Source organism: Pelodiscus sinensis, chromosome 1, assembly GCF_049634645.1.
Source record: "Pelodiscus sinensis isolate JC-2024 chromosome 1, ASM4963464v1, whole genome shotgun sequence".
Classification (NCBI taxonomy): domain Eukaryota; kingdom Metazoa; phylum Chordata; order Testudines; family Trionychidae; genus Pelodiscus; species Pelodiscus sinensis.
Genome location: NC_134711.1, coordinates 245094071 through 245117061, shown reverse-complemented (window position 1 = coordinate 245117061; position 22991 = coordinate 245094071). Strand labels below are relative to the sequence as shown.

At 43.2% G+C, this 22991-nt stretch overlaps 1 long non-coding RNA gene across 1 annotated transcript in view; it reads left to right on the top strand.

Moving 5' to 3' along the window:
- Positions 1 to 19444: 19444 nt before the first annotated feature.
- Positions 19445 to 22991, top strand: part of LOC112547099 (uncharacterized) — a 32694-nt gene continuing 29147 nt past the window's right edge. Inside the window, exon 1 of the long non-coding RNA XR_012901447.1 lies at positions 19445 to 19604. This is a non-coding gene — a long non-coding RNA (uncharacterized LOC112547099). The remainder of the gene's footprint in view (positions 19605 to 22991) is intronic.

Below are 22991 nucleotides of genomic sequence, written 5' to 3'. Positions count from 1 at the left end.
GAGTTTAGATGGTGAGGCCTGGTGGTTGCTGATGAAGTTGAGAACAGGTGTCAAGGGTCAAAGCTGGCTGGAGAATCAGGACTGGATTAAAGGCACAATGGAAATGGATCTGGGGACAAGCCTTGAGTCAGAACTGAGCTCAGAGACCATAGACAAGTTGAATCAGGATAATAATCAGAATCTGGATAGGGCAAAAGTCAACGCCCAGATGAAGTCAGTCTGAGGGTCAGGAGGATGAGGGTACAGGACTGGACTGGATCAGTAACAGGGCTTGAACAAAGTTGAAGTAGCACATAGACAAGGCCAAACTGGGCTAGAATAGGGCTCAGGGAAAGTTGGGGGCAGGAACAGGACCCACATCAAGGGCAGGCTGGCAGCCTAGGGAATCTGTAACACTGCAGCAAGGCAGCAGGAGGGTTTGTCACACAGAGTAACTTGCAGTGCTGCAACACCTCTGCTTGCACCTGTGACCCAGGTTCTCCTCAGTGCTAAGTTGCTGCAGCATGAGTGGGGACTGACTCACTTTAGACTCCTTGGGAGGAGTGAGTCAAGGCAGTCAAGGGAGCCTCTCTGACCAGGCTGCGGGTTTGCCTCACAATGAATGAATTAGTGTATAATTTTAAAAGTCTATTTCCTTTTATTTTATGTCACAAAACTCCCGAGGGGTAATCCAATCTGTGTAAATGTGTATTTTCCTTTAAGCCATAATAAGCATGCGGACATTTATTTTAAAAATTCGCAGACATCGAATTGTTGAAGGTATATTTTAAAAAGAGAAGGAGAGCACAGACAGACATACTGCATATATTTAGAACAGGTTGTAGATGGACAGATATGAAGTTTTATAGTGGCAATAAATGCTTTTGTTCTATTACTATATATTATAAAAATTATATGCATGAAAACTGGCCATATAATCACCTCTTTGATTTCTGATGCCTCAAGAACTCTGCAATAGAATTAGTGCTTTAATACATATAGTTGAAAATACATAATTCTATACTTAAAATAGAATTTACAATAATCGGTTCATTTTTCTACATAACCTGATGAGTTTTCTGGAGTTACAGTTTCAGGAAGCTTGTTTGGTGTTCTGTTGTTTCAAGTTCATATACATAAATACTGTTAGTAACATAACAAAAACTGAAGTATCCCACAGCTGGAAGTAGCAGTGCAATCTTCCTATACATTGCCTTCCTCCTTCTTCCAATGGACTTTCAATCATGATCTGAAGAAGCCAAATCTAGCAGGCTGATATTAGTTCATTCTTCTTGCCAATTCATTGTTTGGTCCTTTTATTGGGACTACCTACAAGGACCCTACTTGAAATGCTATTACTTATATTTGAATTCTTGTTCATATGGGACTGGATTCAGCCTCTAAGGGTATGTCTACACTACCCCGCTAGTTCGAACTAGCGGGGTAATGTATGCATACCGAACTTGCTAATGAAGCCCGGGATTTGAATTTCCCGGGCTTCATTAGCATAAAGCCGGCGCCGCCATTTTTAAAAGCCGGCTAGTGCGAACCCCGTGCCGCGCGGTTACACGCAGCACGCGCTAGATAGTTCGAACTACGTAGCCATTCCGAACTATCTGTACTCCACGAGGATCCAGAGATTTAAGAAGATTTTGTTTATGATGGTTCTACGTGGAGCCTCATTCATACTGGAGTTACAGTCTATGAGCAGAGAACTGCTGAGGCAGAGCAGAAGTGCCAGCAGTCTAGATTGTGCAACAGAAGCATGTTTGCTATTAGTCAAGCAACCTATAGTGGCATTTCTTGTTCAGTGTGCCACAGAGTTCAAAGCTCAAATTGGACTGGTCAACCACTCATGTATTCACAGAAATCAATCCAATCAGTTATGTCATAGTAATCTTAGAACCCAAAAGATGAATATTTCTTGACTTAAGAGTAATAAGTTAGGGTATGTCTACACTACCCCGCTAGTTCGAACTAGCGGGGTAATGTATGCATACCGAACTTGCTAATGAAGCCCGGGATTTGAATTTCCCGGGCTTCATTAGCATAAAGCCGGCGCCGCCATTTTTAAAAGCCGGCTAGTGCGAACCCCGTGCCGCGCGGCTACACGCGGCACGGGCTAGATAGTTCGAACTACGTAGCCATTCCGAACTATCTGTACTCCTCGTGGTTGACCAGTCCAATTTGAGCTTTGAACTCTGTGGCACACTGAACAAGAAATGCCACTATAGGTTGCTTGACTAATAGCAAACATGCTTCTGTTGCACAATCTAGACTGCTGGCACTTCTGCTCTGCCTCAGCAGTTCTCTGCTCATAGACTGTAACTCCAGTATGAATGAGGCTTCTCCACGTAGAACCATCATAAACAAAATCTTCTTAAATCTCTGGATCCATGTTGAAATGCCCTAATAATAATTTAAGGAATTCTTGAAACATTTTTTTGGCCTCATTGAGGGCACATCTACACAGCAGGGCAAAAGTCTAATTAAGCTACACAACTTCAGCTATGTTAATTGTGTAGCTTAAGTCAAAATAGCTTAATTCGGCTTTTGGCTCTGTCTACACAGCAGGAAGTTGTAAGAAGAATACTCTTCCTTTACTTGCCTTACTCCTCATGAAATGAGGGTTACAGGAGTCAGAGTAAGAAGTCCTTCAGCTCGCCATTATTTTGAAATAATGGCTTACAGTGTAGACACACTCTTTGTTATTTCAGAATAATGAGAGTTATTCTGAAATAACACTGCTGTGTAGACATAGCCTGAGAGAGCTTTCCCTCCTTTAGCTCACCATAAAAGATATTTTTCGGCAGTTGTTTATCTGAAATTCTGGTAACATGGCCTGTCCATCTCATCTGTGATTTCAAGAGAGTATGGATGCTTCAAATACCTGCCTGTATGAAAACCTCAGTGTCTGGAACCTTGTCTTGCCATCTTATCCTCATCAGTTTCCTCAGACAGTCCATATGAAAATGATTCAGTTTCATGGCATGGTGTCTGTACGCCCTCCAGGCTTTGCATGCATACATCCAAGTTGGCAACATGATGACTCTCTAAACCTTCAGTTTTGTTTGTTGCCAATCCCAGTGTCAGAGTCACAAAACATATCTTCAAGCATGGGAGAGAACATCAAGTGAGATGGGGCCAACACATAGCCCTGCTTAACTCCACTGATGACTATAAGTAGCACAAGCTGCTGGGACCTTTAAGAGAAATTCAAGGAATATCCATTCCACTCATAATCCAGGATTTCCGTTTCAGAGAATTGATTTCACTGTTTTCAGCGCCAAGACAAACACCTTCACATACTGCTCAAATCAACATCCTAGTAGAACTTCAGTTATGAAGACTAGTGTTGTGATCCAATCAACCACACACCTCACTTGGAACCAGAAGTAAACAGTCAGAGAGCAGCAGAGATCCCTCAAACAGAATAAATACAGTACCGTACTGTGTTAAAAATAAACTATTAAAAAAGGAAATAAAGGATTTTGCAAAGTAAGGACACTATTTCTGTGTTTCATTTACATTAAGATGGTTAAAACAACATTTTTCTTCTACATAGGAAAATTTCAAACCTGTTTCAGCCAATATTCAGCTGTAAACTTTTGAAAGAACTGCCATAAAGTTTTGTTCAGATTTACAAACATTTGAGTTATGAATAACCTCCATTCCCAGGGTCTTCGTAACTCTGAGTTCCACTGTATGTCAGTAAAGTTGATACAATTGTCCCTAATTATTAACAGAAGCTGAATATTGTAAGCCTTCAAGATAAACACTTTCATTAAATGGATTAACTTTTATAACATGTAGGGCAAGGAAACTCTTTCTAAATCCCTAATGGCTGCCAGACTACACAGATGATAAATAATGAGCCTCATCTTGCTAAAGATGGGCCTATACCATAAATGGTTATAATGAGTGAAAAAGCTGTTTCCCTTTGAAAAGCATCGTTTTGTCTTCCCCATCTGAGTAGTAGAGACAGCAGATTATTGTCAAGAAACTAGTTTCTCAAACCAAAGGCAAAAGACCTAGTTGCTCAGGACTAAGATTCCCCCAGATGGGTAGATGGTCTTATACGAAGATTGAGATTTTTATTGGTTTATTATTGTTTCAAGAATTAGGAATTACATTTTTAAAAAATAAGGACACGACTTCTTGCTTGTATAATGCTACCTTCAGTGCTCATACCCAGCATGCATAAAAGAAAGCCACTTATGCTGCATCTCCACATTGATTTAAGATGTTGGAAAGTTAAGAAAAAGGCCTATTCTCAAAAGACATTAAGAGAATGAAACAGACATCAGATAACTGAGAACAGATGCTGTTAAAATGTCAAATAAAACAGCTGCTGGATAGATATAGACAAGCTTTAAAAAGGTTAGACTTTGATCCAGTTTGGGTTATGAGGATTAAATATATCAAACCGAAGCCATAATTTACACTCTGGACTAGCTTGTGCCAGCCTTTCTCCAGTACTTCGCTCCATATTGATTTCAGTCAGAGTGCTTACAGAGTAAGAGGCTAATCAGAATTTCAGTTAAGGTGACACAATTTGTCCCATCATTTGCATTTCTGTTACCCTATGCTTAAAAAAAAACACTTCACAAAGACTCGCAATCACTGTCTTCAGTATGGCCCTGCTCATTCAATTGAGACTAAAGTTTTGTCCCTTGTAGATTTTTTTTCAAATTTATCACCATAAGGATTACATTGTGTCCTTAGTAGGCTTGCCAGATGCTTTCACCAAAAATCCCGAACATGAAAAAAAACAACCCAGAGACAAAAGTTTCACAAACTTGTTGAGAAAAAACAAAAAAAAACAAAAAATGTACAACAACAACAAAAACCAAGTGCTGCACTTTTAAGAATCCCTACATTCCTTGCTTCTCCCCCACCCACGCCAGATGTGGCAGGGTAAGATTGTCCCTGCCGACCTTCCAACCGGCTTTAACATGTTCTGTATTTTCTGGTTTTATTACCGGACGGGGCCAGAAAAAAACGGACTGTCCGGGTGAAAATCAGACACCTGGCAATCCTAGTCTTTAGGCATAACACTGAGTAAGAGTAGTGAGCAATCTCTACCACTCTAGTAGTAACTATAGGAAGCACTGTACCTTAGACACTCACTTCAGAGGCATGATTCCTTTTCTGCTCCTACCTTACTCTAGTAGGCTAACAACTTACCAGAGAGGTTTTTAAAGGCTAGATGGTTCTTAAGTCACACTGACTAGTAACTCACTCTGTAAGCACTCATTATCTACATTCAGCAAGAATAAAGGTAATCCAGTCTAGTCTTTTGAGTTTAATAAGCTGCTTCACCTGTCACATAACACTAGCTGGAGTTGCTAGGCTCAGTCCAGAGTAAGGTGATGTGTACAGAGGTGCAGACAGCCTCTGTGGACCCCTAAGTAAGGGGGGTGGGACAGCTCCACACTCCTGGAAGGGGCCAGGCCTGAAGCAGGAGTGGGACTGGGGCAGCCAACCCTCTATGCTCCTGGAAGGAGGGTGGGGGCCTCAAGTGGAAGAGGCAGCTGGGTGTAGTCAACTCTCTTCACCGCCTGGAGTGCATCACCAAACACACACATACACACACACACACACAGCACTCAATACCACCCAGAGAGCAGATCCCCACCCAACCCTCAGAGCCTCATAAAGTAGATGGCACAGTGCTCCAATGGAGATTTAAAAGGCCCAGAGCTCTGATCACTGCTGCTGCCACAGTAGCACAGGGGCGGCTGGGAGCCCCAGTACCCTTTTGAATCACCAGATCCCAGAGCAACTGACCCCTTTGTTCCCCCCTCCTCAGTGAGCAGGCTTGGGTGTGTAAGTTGACAAGGAGGAATTGGAAAAGAGGCAAAAAATCCTCCTCCGCTCCCCTCTTATTCTGCTTCTCTCCACTGATTTGCTCATAATGGAAGGTAGATACATTTGAGCATCTCCCATGCTCTGCCTATACACAGAGCCAGAATCTGGACAACGCTAGCCCTAGTCTGTACAGGGAAGTAAGGGTGGGCCTCTCTCTCTCACCTTTGACTATTTAAAACTCATCCACAAATGAGACACAACTTAGTAATAGCAAAATCTATTTCATCAGCATTCAGACCTTGTGACTGAAAATAATACGCTGCTAGTTAATTAGTATGTTCATTGCTACTTATCAGTGCTTGGACATCAAATATGACTGTGGCCTAAAAGACTCAGGGTATTAGGGCCCAACCTTGCTTCTACTGGAATCAGTGAACATTTTGCCATTGATTTTAATGAACAGTCATAGTGATGAGACCTTTATAGGTAATACAATATATTTACTTTTTGGGGGTTACTCTATTTTACAGTAACCAACATAAAGCCCTGCCATATTACTAACTTTTTGTACTGAGGGTTTTTCTTCTGACTACAATAATGACAGAGGGGGAAAAAAGTGTGATGATCCTATTTTGTAACATCATCTGTTACGATTGTTCAATAACACCATTTTTCAGATAAAAGCCCCATGCAACAGCTGAGCTATGGAGTGACTCTCTCTGGTGTCAGTGTGACACTTTACCACTTCAGTTCTCTGTGACCTATTGCTGAATATAGCTCTAACCTTTAAAAGAATTGCCGATAACAGCTTTTTCTTTTGCAGGGATAATAGCCTCCAAGAGTTGTGCTCTCAGTTCAACTTAAAGATTCCTCTTGCTTTTATGGGCTTTATAGGTTTAACACAATGGTTTTGTTTTATTACTCTGTTCAGAATCTTCTCATCTGTCCTGCTCAACTTACTTGGTTTCCATTTAGGTTATATGTCAAAGTTGTTCTATTATTTTTACACTGACTTGGGAAATTAGTAGTCCATTTGTACTGACTAGGTTGGCTAAACACTGAATTAGGGATTGATAACCATACCCCTTTGTGATGAGCCATCATTACCCAGTAAAATTTAGAGCAATCTCAACTGTAATAATTTTGCACTTGGCATATTTAAAATGTTGTAAATATTGTATTAAGCAAGCAATTTAAATTTTTGTGAATTAATAGTTTAGTGAACAAATCTGTGCCTCTTTTACCACTTTATTATGCATGCCCATGCTTAGTCCCAGTAACCTACCAGTGAAATGAGTGCAACAAAAGCCCGTCACCCAAATTAAACTATCCGGCCACTAAAAATGAAACATCCATGTAAACTTAAATTAGACATTCTGTTCCTCGTAATGGACAAAAGGATAGTATTTTAGATTCAATATTATTCCTCAATGGCCCTCTAGTAAAATTATGCAGAACAATACAACCAATCACCCAAATAGAAATATGTACATAAAACTACATATGTAAATCAGGGCAACAAAATATACCAACCAAAATTCCTCAGTAATGCTATATACAATTTTCCTGATGTTCTAAGGGAAGCTTTGGGCAGAGATGCCGGAACTAGGGGTGGGGTGGGCGGTGGTGCAGCATACCCCCTGACTTACAGTGGTTTCTATCATATACAGGGTTTACAGTTTTCTAAATGTCTTTCACCCCCCTCACTATAAAAAAAAATGTTCCAACTACACTGCTTTGAAGCAACATGTAGCTATTTATAATGTTAATTAGATTCATGGTCAACAGAAAATTTAACTTATCCACTCTCCTTCCAAGTAGGCTCAAGAATATTATGAGGTATCAGGAGACCCACATGTGGGTAAGTATGGGGCCAGTCCATTCAGCCCCAAAGCCTACTAGTTGATTCACTATACTGGAAATGACTGGGTCAAACAGTTGGCAGCAAAGCAGTCTGACCCCATTGTACAAGGATGAACAAACTATGAAGCAAATCCAAATCTGGTGTTCCAGAATATTTCAATGTTGAAATGGCAAAAGCCTGAACAAAGCTAAAAGGTGGATGCTTGTCATTGTTTTATGTTCTTAAAATGCCCATTGACAATGGTTAACACCTCTGTTTTAAATATCACGGACTGGTTAGCAGCTAGTCATCACTGCACTTAATAATGGACCTTCTCCAGCGGGTGAATACATAGCCAGTCTTCTAAAAAATAATGGCCAGAGACGGTATTTATCTAGCATAATCTAACACCTAGAAGCCATTTATGAAAAAAGTTCAATTCTTGCAATGTCAAGCAAAACACCTATTGACTCAGATGAACTGGAAATGAAAATTCCAGCTCACTTTCATCCTTTAAAGCTGTGAAATGCAGTAATATTCCACCCAAAGATACGTGTACCCAAATAGCATAGGGATCAAGACTGAAAAATGAAAAATTTTCCTACCTGTGCTACATTTCCTTATACAATATATTGTTTATTATAAAATAAGTATATGAGACTTTTGTGGACAAATAATCATTTGTGGGGGAATTAGATTATAAACTCCTTTGCGGGCAGCAATCTATGCCTTGGGTAAAAAAAGTATAGTGTTAGCTCTTACTCCAACAGAACAACAACAACAAAGAGATGTAGGACGACATAGTCCTTCACTCAGAACAATTTGATAAGCCACCAATAACCCACATTTTCTTCTGAATGCTTTCAGGCCTTGTCTTGGGATATTTATAGAAAAGGTTTGAGCAAGTCAGTTTAAGACTGTAGAGGCTTGATTATTAGACACTGTGGCTATGTCTAGACTACACTGATCAATCAGAAAAAGATACACAAAGTGCACCCTGCAATTTGCGTATCTTTTTCTAATAGTTGTTTCGGAAGAGGCTTTTCTGAAATTTGGCTCATCTATACTGGGCCAAATTTCAGAAAAGCCTCCTCTTTCAGAAGAGCCCCTCTTCCTCGTGGAAGGCGGAAGACAGGGCTTCCGAAAGAGTGTGTCTGCTCATATGCAAAAAAAAGCAGAAGAGCAGATGCATTCTCTGGATGCGGCAGAGTTTTTCTGAGATACCTCCAGTGTCCCAGAAAAACCCCTGTAGTGTAGACATAGCCTGTGTAGCCTTGCTTCTATTTTCAGGCTTCATTTAAGATTTGGTATTCCAAGTTCTTTCTTTGAATGGGAGATTAAATGTGAAAGTCACTCTGAGAAAAATGAAAACATCTCAGTGTGCTTAGCCTTGATAAATCCTATATACTGCTATATTAGGTTGTATTTTACTGACAAAAGTGAGCTAAACTCCCTTCACTGATCCAACATTGCATGTATTTGGATACCCCACTATATTCAATTTGAAATGCCTTCCTATCCTCTCCTTCCTAGGGCACAAGGCTAGGAGTGAGTCAGAACCAAGCTTCAGGGACTCTCTAGGTCTCCTGACTGTTGGATGACTGTTTTAAATGTACTTCGTCACACTGCTCATATTAAATACTCAAATAATCTGAAAATCACGGGGAGTACTAAAGATAAAATAGGTGATAAATAACCTCTATCCTTGTGAATGCACCATGGTGAGGCTCTGAATTTCATATCCAGGGTTAACAGGGACAAGTGCATAATCCAGGTTCCTCTAGTAGTGTAAAAACAGGGAAGGACCAGTGTTTCCTTTAGCTGCCTAATATGGTTAGAGAGTAGAACATCGTGGTGTATGAAAGGAATGCTTTCCCATGCTCATGCCTCCTGCCTCTTCCCACACTTCCCTGGATTACACAGGAAACTAAAAGGTGCTGAAGGAAACCTCACTCATTAAAATAAAATAAGTAAACAACAAAAAGTAGAATTGTTTGCTGAAGCTGAGAAGGGAACTAGGAGTGATAGAGGTTTCCCTGTTTTCAGTGACGTTTCCTGACATACAGACTGCCAAGAGGCTCAGAGAAAAGACAAGGAACCATAAACCATACTAGGTCAGGGGAGACATTCATATGAGAACAGAAAACCTATTGGTGTTAGACAAGGGTCTCCTATTCAAATCTGGACCAAAGAGTGAAAAAGAGGTCAGATTCCAGAATATTTAAGACTTTCCCCAAGATCCCATGTGTTTAAAAACAAAAACATAAAAATAAAAACCTGTGTTTACATATAGCAAAGATGTTTTCAAACTACTATGCATGCTAAACAAAATGAAAAGCAAGCCACGTCCTGGAGCGCATGCTGCTGCCCTGCCTACAGTCCCAAAACTCCACTCTTGCTCAGAGAATATGTTACGCTCGTAGATTATTTATTTTTGTTTACCCCATGATTCTGTAAAGAACATAAAAACATGATTAAATCATGTACTGAATCATGTACTAACCAGAAGTGAGTATCTCCAAGCATAATGTATGTACTTAAATCCCGAAGAAGCTACATTTGCTGACTAAGGATTGATGATGTGCTTAAATTAATCAGGGGTATACTGGGGAGATTTTGAAATGCACAAGTGGGACAGATGAAAATCAATTTACATCACTGAAAACCTTCCATTATGTGCTTTGATGAATAAGGGCCTATACGGATTGCTTTAACGTTAGGTACCTAAATAAATAGCCCAATTTTCACAGTTATTAAGCTTATCATAGAATACTAGGACTGGAAGGAACCTCGAGAGGTCATTGAGTCCAGTTCCAATCCAAATCAGTGAGTTCTACATGTACTCCGCACCTCTATGAGGGTACGTCCACACTGCATGGCTGCTACCCCACGTCTACACAAGCTGCCCGTTATTTTTAAATATTTCTTGAAATAACAGGCTTGCTATTTTGCCATCCTGGTAAACCTTGCGCAAGGGATAGCTCAAAATAGCACGTCAGAAGGCCTCTTCCTCTACACTGCCTGGGTTCCATGGGGGTGAGATGCAGGCTCCCTGCTGTCATTTGTAATGCATGGCCACACCCTGGTCCAGAAGAGCTATTACAGGGAAAATCCTTCTGCGTTCTATATCCCTGGGCTGGTGCATGCTTTCTTGCTCTGAGAGGATATTATATGCGTGGTCTGGTGAGACTATACTGGGCATGCTCAGTGAGGATGAATCTTAGGAAATTGTCACTATGAAGAGCTAACAAATCTCCAGTGAACATGTCTGAATGAAAATTTTTCAAAGGCTTGTATCTTGGCCAGCTTTGGACAGATTTTAAAAAGAATAACAAAAGACATATCTCTAGAATAAAGCCCACATGTTTGCCAAATTTCAAGACCCTTCTTCAAAGTATTAGGAGTGGCATTTAGGGAAAATGTTTAAAGAGTTATCTTACAGGGAGATTTTTAAAAAAAATCAGCAGAAGACAGCCACCCAGCATGGAACATTTTAGCAATCATGAGGGTACATCTACATTGCAACACTATTCTGAAATAACTAGTGCTATTTTGAAATAACTTTGTCCACATCTACACAGCAGGCTGTTATTTTGAAATAGTGTCAAAATACTGTCAAGCTGTTGTGAAGACCAAGACTTTAACAGGGTTCAAGAACTAGATAAATTCATAGAGGTTAGGTCCATCAATGGCTATTAGCCAAGATGGATAGGAAAAGTGTCCCTAACCTTTGTCAGAGGCTGGGAATGGGTGACGGGAGAAGTATTGCTTAAAGATTTCCTGTTCTGTTCACTCCCTCTGGGGCATCTGGCATTGTCCACTGTCAGCAGACAGGATGCTGATACCGGCTAGAGGGACCTTTGGTCTGACCCAGTATGGCCATTCTTATGTTCTTATGTTCATATGCCCTGTGATAAACCATTTATCTCTTTGGTCTTCTAATGTATTAAATTTTCTTAAGAGATCCTTTTCACTATTGGATTCTGAAACAAAAAAGCATGCTCTCCTTGACTTAGCCACTATGTTACATCATGTGAGTTCCATTGTCACAATGCATCTTCAGAAAGGTATTCTAGTTGAGAAGGTTGGCCCATGAAGGACATAAAACACCTGAACTAAAACTCCCAAGAGGCACACATGTCATTCCTTAATAGAAATATTGAGGTTTTAGTTTTGAGGCATTTGATTTTTCATTAAAACATTTTTGGAAAGTGAATTCTTTATGTAAAAATTTGATTTGTGGGGATCTCAATTTTCTACTGAAAAAAGTTTTGAAGGAAAATTTTTGACTAGGGCAAATTTACAGAAAGATGTACTTGAACTAATATAGAGACATTTTCCAAGACTAGATATGCAAAATTAATATTGAATAATTTTGTTTCTATATCAGAACTAGATGACAGAATGGCACTAGAACTTTTGGAATATTAATTGTTGCATAGTAGCGTTGGAAACCACAATTAGGGATCAGGCCTTGCTTAATTTGGTGTTGAACAGATGTAGGTTAAAAAAAAATCAATCTTGAGCCCAAAGAGCCTACAGTGCATGGTAATGACAAGATAAAACATATTACTGTAGCAAACAAATGGATTTCTTATGGAGTGATATCTAAATATTGTTTTGTTTCTCATCTATAATCTGTTAGTGATTTTTTTATTCTAAAAATCACAATATAATGCTGTAGTTCCCAAATAAGATTCATGGACCACTGGTGGTCTATGGAAAGCTTTCTAACCACAGGATGCTGGCTTTCCTTATTTAAATACAAACTTTGTGTTACTTTTTAACACAAGCAATTTCTGCAGTTGCCACAGGGATATTATTTGAGCATGAACTTAAGGCAGGTGGTATATGTTATCCCATGTAGGGGATGGTCCAACAGGCATAGTATCATAATGTGTAATTGACCAAGAGAAAAATCTTGAGAACCACCTCCCTACTGTGATTTAAGTGTTAGACTGAAGGTCTTCAAATATACCTCCCCAAACTCCTATGAACCTCCTCCCCCTACCTCTTATTGTGTTTGGATTTCAGATTCAAAATCATCTTTGAACTTAAAAATACAATCAAGAGAGCTACTATGTTTCCTTGATATTGGTAAAATGCAAAGTCATTTATATTACATTATTTTTACACATAAGACATTCTGTTTTACTTACTAACTTATGTCAGAGGATGTTTGGAAATATGGAGCAGGACAGACTGTACTCTACCTCATCTAAATGTGGGTTAATTTGTTTAATTCAATGTATTTGTTTAGTGAATGGAGGTAAATACATATGCCTTAGAAACAGTTTTTAAATGCCTTTTCAAATGAACAGGAACTGTACCAGGGTTTGATGCAAGGTTTTGTTTTCCCTGTTATTTTCAGCCTGATGGTGTGTGAAATGTGCTCTTCACATAAAACCTGGCGTATTTGTAGCTCTCTGACATATCTAAAGTGTATCCTGCCTCATGTGAGGGTGCATTTCTTAGCCTCACAGTCAACAACAAAAAAGAGGGTGACCACTTCACAACAAACCATAATATAGATAGACCTAGATTTTTGTTAGATTTTTATATGAGCAATTTTTATATGCAATGCCACAGACACTTCTCTGAATCACAATTTCCTCCCTGTTTCTGTTACTTTGGTTGGCATAGGAGGAGGAGATTGCTGCAGGCACAATTTGCTGCTTAACCCAGCACAAAACAATGGTGCTCCCATTACTCCTCCACCCATCAAGAACTAAGTCTCCAATCACTCTACTACCAACTGTTCTAGGGAGGGAGTAAACAAGCATTGAGCATCTGCCCACTTAATTCTGTGTGCCTGAGCCCAAGGTCCAGATACATTTCATAGAAGCATTAGGTGAGTGGTATTGCTCTCTTACACCACTGTTGTGCAGGCCATGTAGTCTCAGTCAGGCCTGGTCTACTATACATGGGGAGGTCGAAGTAAGGTACACAACTCCAGCTATGTAAATTACTTGGCTGGATTAGAAGTATCTTACATCGTGTTTCCACATTACCCGCACAGAGGAAGCAAACTCCCCTCTTGGCTTCCCTTACTCCTCATGAGGAGCAGGAGAACTGATGTCGACAGGGGCACCTGGTGAGTTTGATTTAGCAGGTCAATACTCCATCTGCTAAACTGAACTCTGGAAGATCGATGGGGCAGCATCAGTCTTCCAGCTAGTGTAGATGAACCCTCACAGTCTAGTCCATAATGTTTATTAAAATCAGGATAAACTTAATAAACAATCAATAATCTGGTAGCACTTTAAAGACTAACAAAACATGTAGATAGCATCATGAGCTTTCGTGGGCACAACCCACTCCTTCCGATGAAAATCAGGTTATCATAACTTCATCCTGAAACTGATGATGTGACAGCGTAGTGAGCGGAATACAATGTAAAAGTCTGCTTGTAAAAGTAGACTAATGAAAGAACAAAATGAGAGTCTCTGTGTGGGGGGATTGGTACCATTTCCTAGAAGCAGAGTGGCTACACATTCAGCAAATAGAAATGCTAGAGTAAAAAAAGAAAAAAAACCCTCTGGAGATTAAATTCTTGCAGGTGAATTCACATTGCAAATTACTCTACGGTTAACTTAAACAAGGGATAGTTTAAATTGAACTTCATGGGCATTTGTTCAGCAACTTGTGTAAAATCTACCATCATTACTCTCAAAGATAAGGTGGTTCAGAATACATTAGTAGTCAATCCCTTATGAGAAAAGAAGATTAGATGCCTCCTGCTTTATTTCATTATTTACTCGATGCACATATTTACATTTTGTATTTGGGAAATTACCTTTTTCCAAATGCTCTATATACTGTGCATTTTATTTGCTGGTGAGCTCAACAGAGGTGGATGGTAAACCTGAAAGCTGCGGCAGCTCTCTGCAGTACTGTCAACAAGAACAGTGCAAAATATTCACAGCTAAGTTGAAAACCCTGTGGCTGCATCTACACTGGCATGATTTTGTGCAAATACTTTTAACGGAAAACTCCGGTGTCATCCGAGAGGAAAACTCCTCTCCTCCCCACCCTCCCCAGAGCCCTTAAAGGGGTAGAGTCTGTTTGGCCACAGTGCTTGTGCCAGCTCCAAGACTGCCAGCCCAGAGCCAGCAGTCACCGTCTGTGACCCAGTTGCCTCAACATGAGCGAGGCAGCCAGTGCCAGCCAGCCCTCCACCGCTCCCCGGGACCAGTCTGCAAGCTCCCAGGAGCCTGCCAGGAGATGGAAAAAGCGGGCACCTTCCTGGTCCGGTGTGGAGATCATGGACCTGATCGAGGTTTGGGGAGAATCCTCCAATGTCCATAATCTCCACACTAGACAGAGGAATATGACCGTCTATAGGCAGATGGCTGCCAGCCTGGCCACCAAAAGCCACATGCAAAGCCAGGAACAGGTATGCATGAAAATAAAGGAGCTGCAGCATGCTATTCCAGGGTCACAGTGGGCAGCTCCCAAGCAGGAGCAGACCCAGACTCCTGCCCGTATTTTGATGCCGTGGACCACATCCTGGGAGGCCAGATGGTCCGTGTCCCCTAGGTGGTCAACAACCCTGGGGCAGAGGGACCTGGACATGAGACCAAAGAGGAGGAGGAGGATTGCCAGGAGCTGCAGGAGCCTGAAGGGAGCGCGCCATGCACCCAGGACTCCCAAGCCATCCCAGTGAGCCTGTCGCCGGTGTCATCCGAGGCCGGGGAGGCAATGACATGTGAGTGCCAAAACTGTCCCCTTATGTGGCGGGGATGGGGAGGGGAGGAGAGGGAGACCACAGATCACCCCTGGGCACATTGCCCCAGCTGGCTGCCACTCAGGGGCCTTGGCCTATTACCCACATGTGTGTATGTATGAAGGCACATGACGTGCTCCTGACCCCGGGGTGGGACACTACACGATGCGCTCCCTCCACAAGTCCCCTCTACGCAGAGGCAGTGGACATTTCCCCTCCCCCCACACACTATATACAGCACAGGTGCAGTCCTGGGCCAACTCCCACTCCCGGGGATAGCAGGACATGCCGAACATGGCCTGTGTGCAAGCACATCGGCTCCGACAGTGCAGAGACCTGCCGTCCTCGCCTTGCAGAGGGGGGCTGGGCTTCATCCACTGTGTTCCTAGGGAGAACTGACCACTTCTCTTGTTTCTCCACAGCTGCAGCAGCTGTGAATGCAGGGCGCACCACCCCGCCCAGGACATCCTCCCGCACCCGGGCCAGAAGGCTGACCCGTAACCAAGAGGAGTACCAGCGGCAGCACCTGGGGATCCTGTGAGGCCATCACCACACCCTGGACTACTGGGTGCATGAAGACATGCAGCTGCAGTGGGAGAGCTGGTGGGAGCTGCTTGATCAGGGCCATGCCATCTCTGACCACCTGCAGACCCTAATGCAGAGATTGCTGCCTCCTGCCGCTTCAGCCCCTGATGCTGCCCCAGCTACCACTCCATCTCCCACCCCTGCTTCTTCCCCCCCCCACTATCCACCCCACCCTCCATACCCGCTCCCACCCGGGGATGCCAAGACCCCCGCACCGGCAGTGCTAGAAGACAGGAGGGCCAGCAAGACCCCCAACCCTGAGCTTATCCTCCCCCTTCCTCCCCTTGCCTCCCCCTTCCAGCTCCCTCTTTCCAGGTTTCCCCCTCCCCTCTCCTACCCTCTCGCCTCCCCTCTCCAGCTCTTATTCCCCCCCCACCCCAGTTTTGTCCAGTAAACAGAGTTTGTTTTTGTCAACACATGTGTCTTTATTTACATGAGGAAAGATGTTTAGGGCGGGGTCAGTGAAAGGATACGAGGGTGAAATGAGGCACAAGCCCCCAGTGGGGCACACCAGGGAGACTTTAGTCCTCCTCTGGGTGGAAGCTCTCTTGCAGGGCCTCCTGGATGTGGACAGCCCCCCGATGGGCCTCCCGGCTGGTAACTGTGCGGGGCTGCGTGTACAGGCCAGCCAAGTGCTCGGTCTCTGCCATCCAGGCTGTAAGGAAAGCCTCCCCCTTCCTCTTGTGCAAATTATTCAGCATACAACACGCTGCCACCACGTGCGGAACATTCCGCTTGGAGAGGTCCAGGCGAGTGAGAAGGCATCTAAAACGGGCCTTTAACTGGCCGAATGCCCCCTCCATCATGATGCGGGCCCTGCCGAGCTTGGCATTAAAGGCCTGTCAGGAGAGGTTGAGGTGTCCCGTGTAAGGCTTCATCAGCCAGAGTTGTAGGGGATAGGCCATATCCCCCACCAGGTACACAGGGATGTCCATGTTCCCGACCCTGATATGGAGGTTGGGGAAGAAAGTCCTGGCGTGCAGCCTTTGGCACACGGAGTAGTTGCGGTAAACCTGTGCATCATGTGCTTTGCCGGACCAGCCCACGTTAATGTCCACGAAGTGGCCCCAGTGGTCAGACACAACCTGCAGGATGATGGAAAAGTATCCCTTCCAGTTTATGTACAGGGGCATGGATGGGGATGTGTGTCCCGTCGATTGCCCTCCCTCCCTGCAGTTGGGGAAGCCCAGGGCACCAAACTCCTCGATCACCGCATCCACATCAGTGAGGCGGATGACCTAGTGGAGCAGCACTCTTTTGATGGCCTTGACAACCTGCAGAGGGACACACAAAACCAAGAGTCACTGGGGTGCCAGGGTGGCTGAGAGTGCTCCTTCACCTGTGCTTTTTCCAATAGGGGTTTCTTGCACAAAAAACCCCTCTGACGCATCCACACTTGCCTTTTTGCACAATAGCTGTAGTGCAAAAGGGAGTTAGGTAAACTAGAAAGAGGTTTACCTAAGCCAGCAAAAGCTCTCTGGTCTGCTGTTTTACTGCTGATTTACTTGCACAAAAGCACATTTGAGGTGTGGACGCTCCACAGGTTTTTGCTCAAAAAACAGCCATTTTTGTGCAAAAAACCTTTAGTATAGACGTAGCCTCAGAGAACTAATAATCTTCATTGCTTTTGTAAAGACACATAATTTATTACCCCAATAAAATTAATACACCCTTTCTTTCAAACACAGGGTTGAATTGGTTTATATATATATATATATATATATATATATATATATATATATATATATATATATACAAAAAACAATTTTTAACAGTCAGACATGGGTTAAGTGATGCAAAGTAAAATACATAAAAGTAGAGACAATTACAAGAAAATAAAGGTGAAAATATACATTTAACAGTTTAATACTTAAATTAGCAAGGTCCAGGCTTTGCTCAAGAGGATTTCTCTCACCAATCTTCCTTCTTCCTAGCTGTGCCTGACTTTCCCTTAATCAGGACCTTCCACTGAAGCACAGGGAGATGATTTCCCTTGTCTTTCTAGGTGAAAGATCTTTACCTAAGCAGTTTTTCACTTATATTTGGTTTCCAGAGACTTCAATTCGTCTCCCGAGCCCCACAAATCCTTGGAAGAAGGATGCATCTTTCTCAGCTTTGGAGAGATCTGTTCCTTTATGTCTGTCTAGTGATGGATGCCAAGATAGCTTCTGTCTTTGCTTATGTCTTCAACAGTTCAATGACCTTGTTTTAAGAAACTTAAAAAACAGTGAATAGTCCTGCAGCTTCTTAGAGACTCACAAAAAATGTTGATAGTATCGTGAGCTTTCATTGGGAAAACTCACTTCTTCAGATAAACCTGAAGAAGTGGGTTGTGCACACGAAAGCTCATGATACCATCTACATTTGTTGTGATTCTCTAAGGTGCTGCAGGACAATTTGCTGTTTTTTTTTTTTAAGTGTAGACAGTTACAGACTAACATGGGTACCTCTCTGAATCTTTTGTTGAAAGAGACAGGATAACCACATACTGATTTTTCTTTCCCTTGCGCTTTACATCCCTCTGTATGTAATGGAGATTCTCATTGTTTTGATTCTACTCGTATAGGAGATAGGTCAATAATGGTACGTCTACACTGCCCAGCTATTTCAGGATACCTCCAGTCTATCCCATGTCTACACAAGCCGCCCATTATTTTGAAATATTTTTTGAAATAATGGGCGTGCTCTTTCACCATCCCAGTAAACCTCATTGCATGAGGTTAAGAGAAGCTTGAAATAGCGTGCTATTTTGAAATTTGGCACTTTGTAGATGCCCCAAATTTCAAAATAAGCTACCGTATATACTCGAGTATAAGTCGACCTGAATATAAGCCGAGGCACCTAATTTTACCACAAAGAACTGGGAAACAGTATTGACTCGAGTATAAGCCTAGGGTAGGAAATGAGGCAGCTACTGGTAAATGTAAAAAATGAAGATAGATACCAATAAAATTACATGAATATTTATTTCAAAGAAAAACAATAACCTAGCTCTGTAAGGGGAAAAGGGGGTCAACAAAAACAATATGGTTCTGCAGGCACAGCCACAGCTCAGCCCCCGCAGCCCCCGCGTTCCGGCCCCCTCGCCTGCCAACGAGCCCCCTCTAAACGAGCCAGCGGGGAGGAGGGCTGTGAGAGACCAGAGCCGGGCATCGATGGGCCAATGAGCCAGCGGGGGGGGGGGGCTGTGAGAGACCAGAGCCGGGCATCGATGGGCCAATGAGCCAGCGGGGGGGGGAGCTGTGCGAGACCCGGGCCAGGCGTCGATGGGCCAATGAGGCAGCGGGGGGGGAGGCCGGTTGTTCCCGGCGCCCTGGGCCATCTGCTGCTGCTGCTGCTTGAGGGAGCCGCCGCCTCGGCCGGTTGCTCCCAAACAGTGTGAGCCGAGCCGAGCCGGGCCGGGTAGGGGAGGGAGGGGGAGCGCGTGGGCAGCGGGGCGCGGAGGGATCCGGCAGGGGGAGGGGAGGGGCGCTGCGTACCTGCCCACCCAGCCCTGCCCGCTGCCTGACAGCGCCCCGCCAGGGGGCTGCGCCCCGCCCCGCGGCCCCGGCAGCCCGCCCGGGAGCGCTCGGGGGCCCGGCTCCGCTCCGTTCCGCGGCCGGGAGCGCCTCCGCGGCTGGACTCTTTACGGGAAGTCAGAAGGGTCTGAGCGGGGAAGCGGTAGGTGAAGGAGCGGCCGGGGAGCGAGGGGACAGGGGGGCTGAGAGGGTCAGGAGGGCAGGGGCCGGAAGGGCCAGGAGGGCAGGGGCTGGGGGGCCGGAGCTCCGGGCTCACGCATCTAGACCCGGCCGGCGGCAGAGACGTGCTGAGCCCGCCCGCGAGCAGGAGGCTGACTCGAGTATAAGCCGAGGGGGGCAATTTTCAGCACAAAAACTGTGCTGAAAAACTCGGCTTATACTCGAGTATATACGATATTTCAAAATAGATTTGAGATAAGATACGCAATTTGCGTAGCGCAAATTGATTATCTTATTTTGAGTTTAGGGTGCTGTTTAGATGCAACCTAATTGTCACATTCCCTCCTGTCAGAAGAAGAGGTCTCTTTCTCCATTGTCAGGCATGTCAAACTGGCATTTGGCGGGCCATATGCAGCTAAATACAGGCCCACCAGTATATTTTTTTAAAGAAATAATGTGCAGCCCGCTGGCCGCTCAGAGCAGGTGGCCGAGTGCAGATCACAGCTGGCCAGGCCACTCTGTGCTGCAGGGACTGCTCACGGCAGGGGCTTCTCTGCGCACGGCGCCCAGCATGTGCTCATGGCCAGCCAGGCTGCTCTGTGTTGGGTGCTCTGCACATGCTCTTGCAGATGGCTGGGACACTCAGCACACAGTGCCCAGCTGGCCACTGTGCTCACACCGCGCCAGTGCGCCTGAGGAAGAAATGTGTGGCGGCAGCAACGGTGACTCTGGGGCCCAGGTATTAGATTAGGGGAGTCTGGGAGTGCTTGGCTATGAGGGAAGATAGAGGCATTAGGTTGGAAGTGCTGGCTCTGGTGGAGGGGGGAAGCATTAGGTGGGGGTGCCTGGCTGTGGGGGTGGGGGAAGCATTAGGTTGGGAGTTCCTGGCTCTGGGGGAGGGAGGAGGCATTGGGGTGGGAGGGGTTGGCTCTTGGGGAGAGGTAGGCGTTAGGTTCGGGGGGCTGGGAGTGCCTGGCTCTTGGGGGAGGGGGAGGCATTGAGTTGGGAGGGCCTGGCTCTGGGGGATCAGGGGGCATTGCATTGGGTTAGAATGGGGATTTGGGAGTGCCTGGCTCTGGGGGAGAGAACGGGGTTATTTTATTATTATTTTGTTTTGTATTTATTTATTCCTAAATAAAATCACAAAATGTATACTAATTTTATATGAATAAATATATGTCAATTTTTTGCAATTGCAGGAATAATGATATGTTTATGCAAAATCTTAAACTTACAAAGTATCTGAAATTTTCACAGAAGCGTGTTCTATTTGATTAACCCTAATCTATACTTGTTTTTATTTCAACAAAACAAGTTATGTATCATATACAAAATTTAAAAGTACCTTAAATTTATATTTACATAAAAATATATTTTATATGATCAAATAACAATTTTACACATCAAATTATTGTATTATATTAAAACAAGACCTGAAAACATATTATAAAATATACCTAAAACATAATCTATAATAATAAATAATTACGACTTTCTGATGAAGTACATTTTCTTTGGTGGCCCTGAACTCTATCAGTTTTTGTTTGTGTGGCCCTCAGTAGGCTTCGAGTTTGACATGCCCGCTGTAAAGCCGACCATCAATGAATACTCATTGTTCCTTAAGTTATGTTAATACATTCATTTTACAGTATTAACCACCTGTGTGTCACAGGCTTTCATCAAGCCTTTCACTTAATAAACTTTCAAAACACATTAATATTATAAATAATCAATTGATTAAGTTACTTAACACTTGAGATTGAGACTCCTGTCTTTACAGCCAAGATAAAGTTCTCCCTGGCAAAAGCTGGCTCCTATACCACTTTTAGCTAATTGCCGTATTTGCATAATATGTAAATGGACTTTCATTGTCTCAGCCTGAAACCGTGGTTGGTCCGAGAAGCAGCTGGTCATAGCTGTTTACCAATTCACCTGACATTTTTAGCTTAAACAAATTTTACTAATCATTATGTCCTACATCCATAACTTTTAATATACATCGTGTACATACATCATGTACATGTACTAATGATTAGGTTCTTATTAATTCTCCAATGCCATGTTCTATGACATCTTTCAGGATCAGATTATAAACCATACTCTATGTCTAAACTAAACCCCTCTGTCAGAGGAGGGATGTAAATGAAGCACTTCGAAAGTGCAAATGAAGTGGGGATTTAAATACCCCGCACTTCATTTGCATAATCACGTCATGGCGCTGTTTAGAACAAGCGCCATGTCGAAAGTTAAAACACAATTTCGATGCAGTTTTTTCAACAACGGGGCGATTTTTCAAAAGATCTTGTACTCTTCATTTGTACTCATGAGGAGTACAAGATCTTTCGAAAAATCACCCCGTTGTCGAAAAAAACACGTCTAAACTGCGGTTTAACTTTCGACATGGCGCTTGTTTGAAACAGTGCCATGATGTGATTATGAAAATGAAGCACAGGATATTTAAATCCCTGCTTCATTTGCACTTTCAAAGTGCTTCATTTACATCCCTCTGCCAACAGAGGGGTGTAGTTTAGATGTGTGCTGTGATACACTGTGTGCTGGGATACACTGAACTGGACAGGCCAGCTGACATTTATTTCATGATACCAGTGAGCCCCTGGTCTTTTGGCACTGGATTGCTTTTAGGGTCAGACTTTTTCATTTGCAAATATGCAGGTACATTAGTTACTGGTTGATCCAGGGGAATTGGTTAGAGTCCTTTTTCCTGAACATGGTGTTTGTCTCCGTATTTCATTTGCCTTTTATAAAGAAGAAACCTGTTTTGTCACCCTTATCTGTTTTCAATCTCCAGGACATAATATCAGAGAACACCCATAATTTCACGCAGAGAGTAGTTACAAACATTACACCGTGACATTAATGACCAGTCTGTTAGATTTCTAAAGATCTGTTTATTCGTAACCTTTTAAATAAGTATTTTGACACCAGGGTGTGAGGTATAGTGAGTATGTCAGGCTGATATGAGTTGCTGACCCAGAGCAGTAAACCACAAATGGGTCCTTGTGCCACACTATCATGTCTAGATAATTCTTAGGTGTTTGCAGGAATTGTATTTCATGAAAAGTGATTTGAAGAAAAGTATAGTAACCTTATGGCCTGGGTCCAGTCAGGAAAGGAGTTCTGTGTGTCAGTGTGGATGTGGAAGAAGACTGGACATGAGAAAGTCTGCAAAACAGGAAAACAAAGTTTATCTCTTCTTGTGGCTGTGAGGATAGTTAAGACATGGCTTGATTTTTATTCCAGGAATTCAGGGACAATTCACTGCAGAAAATCAAAGCAGCTGAACATAACATTTAACAAAGAAGTAAACAAACAAAAAACTACTGCCTTGCTTCAAGTGTAAATTAGCCTA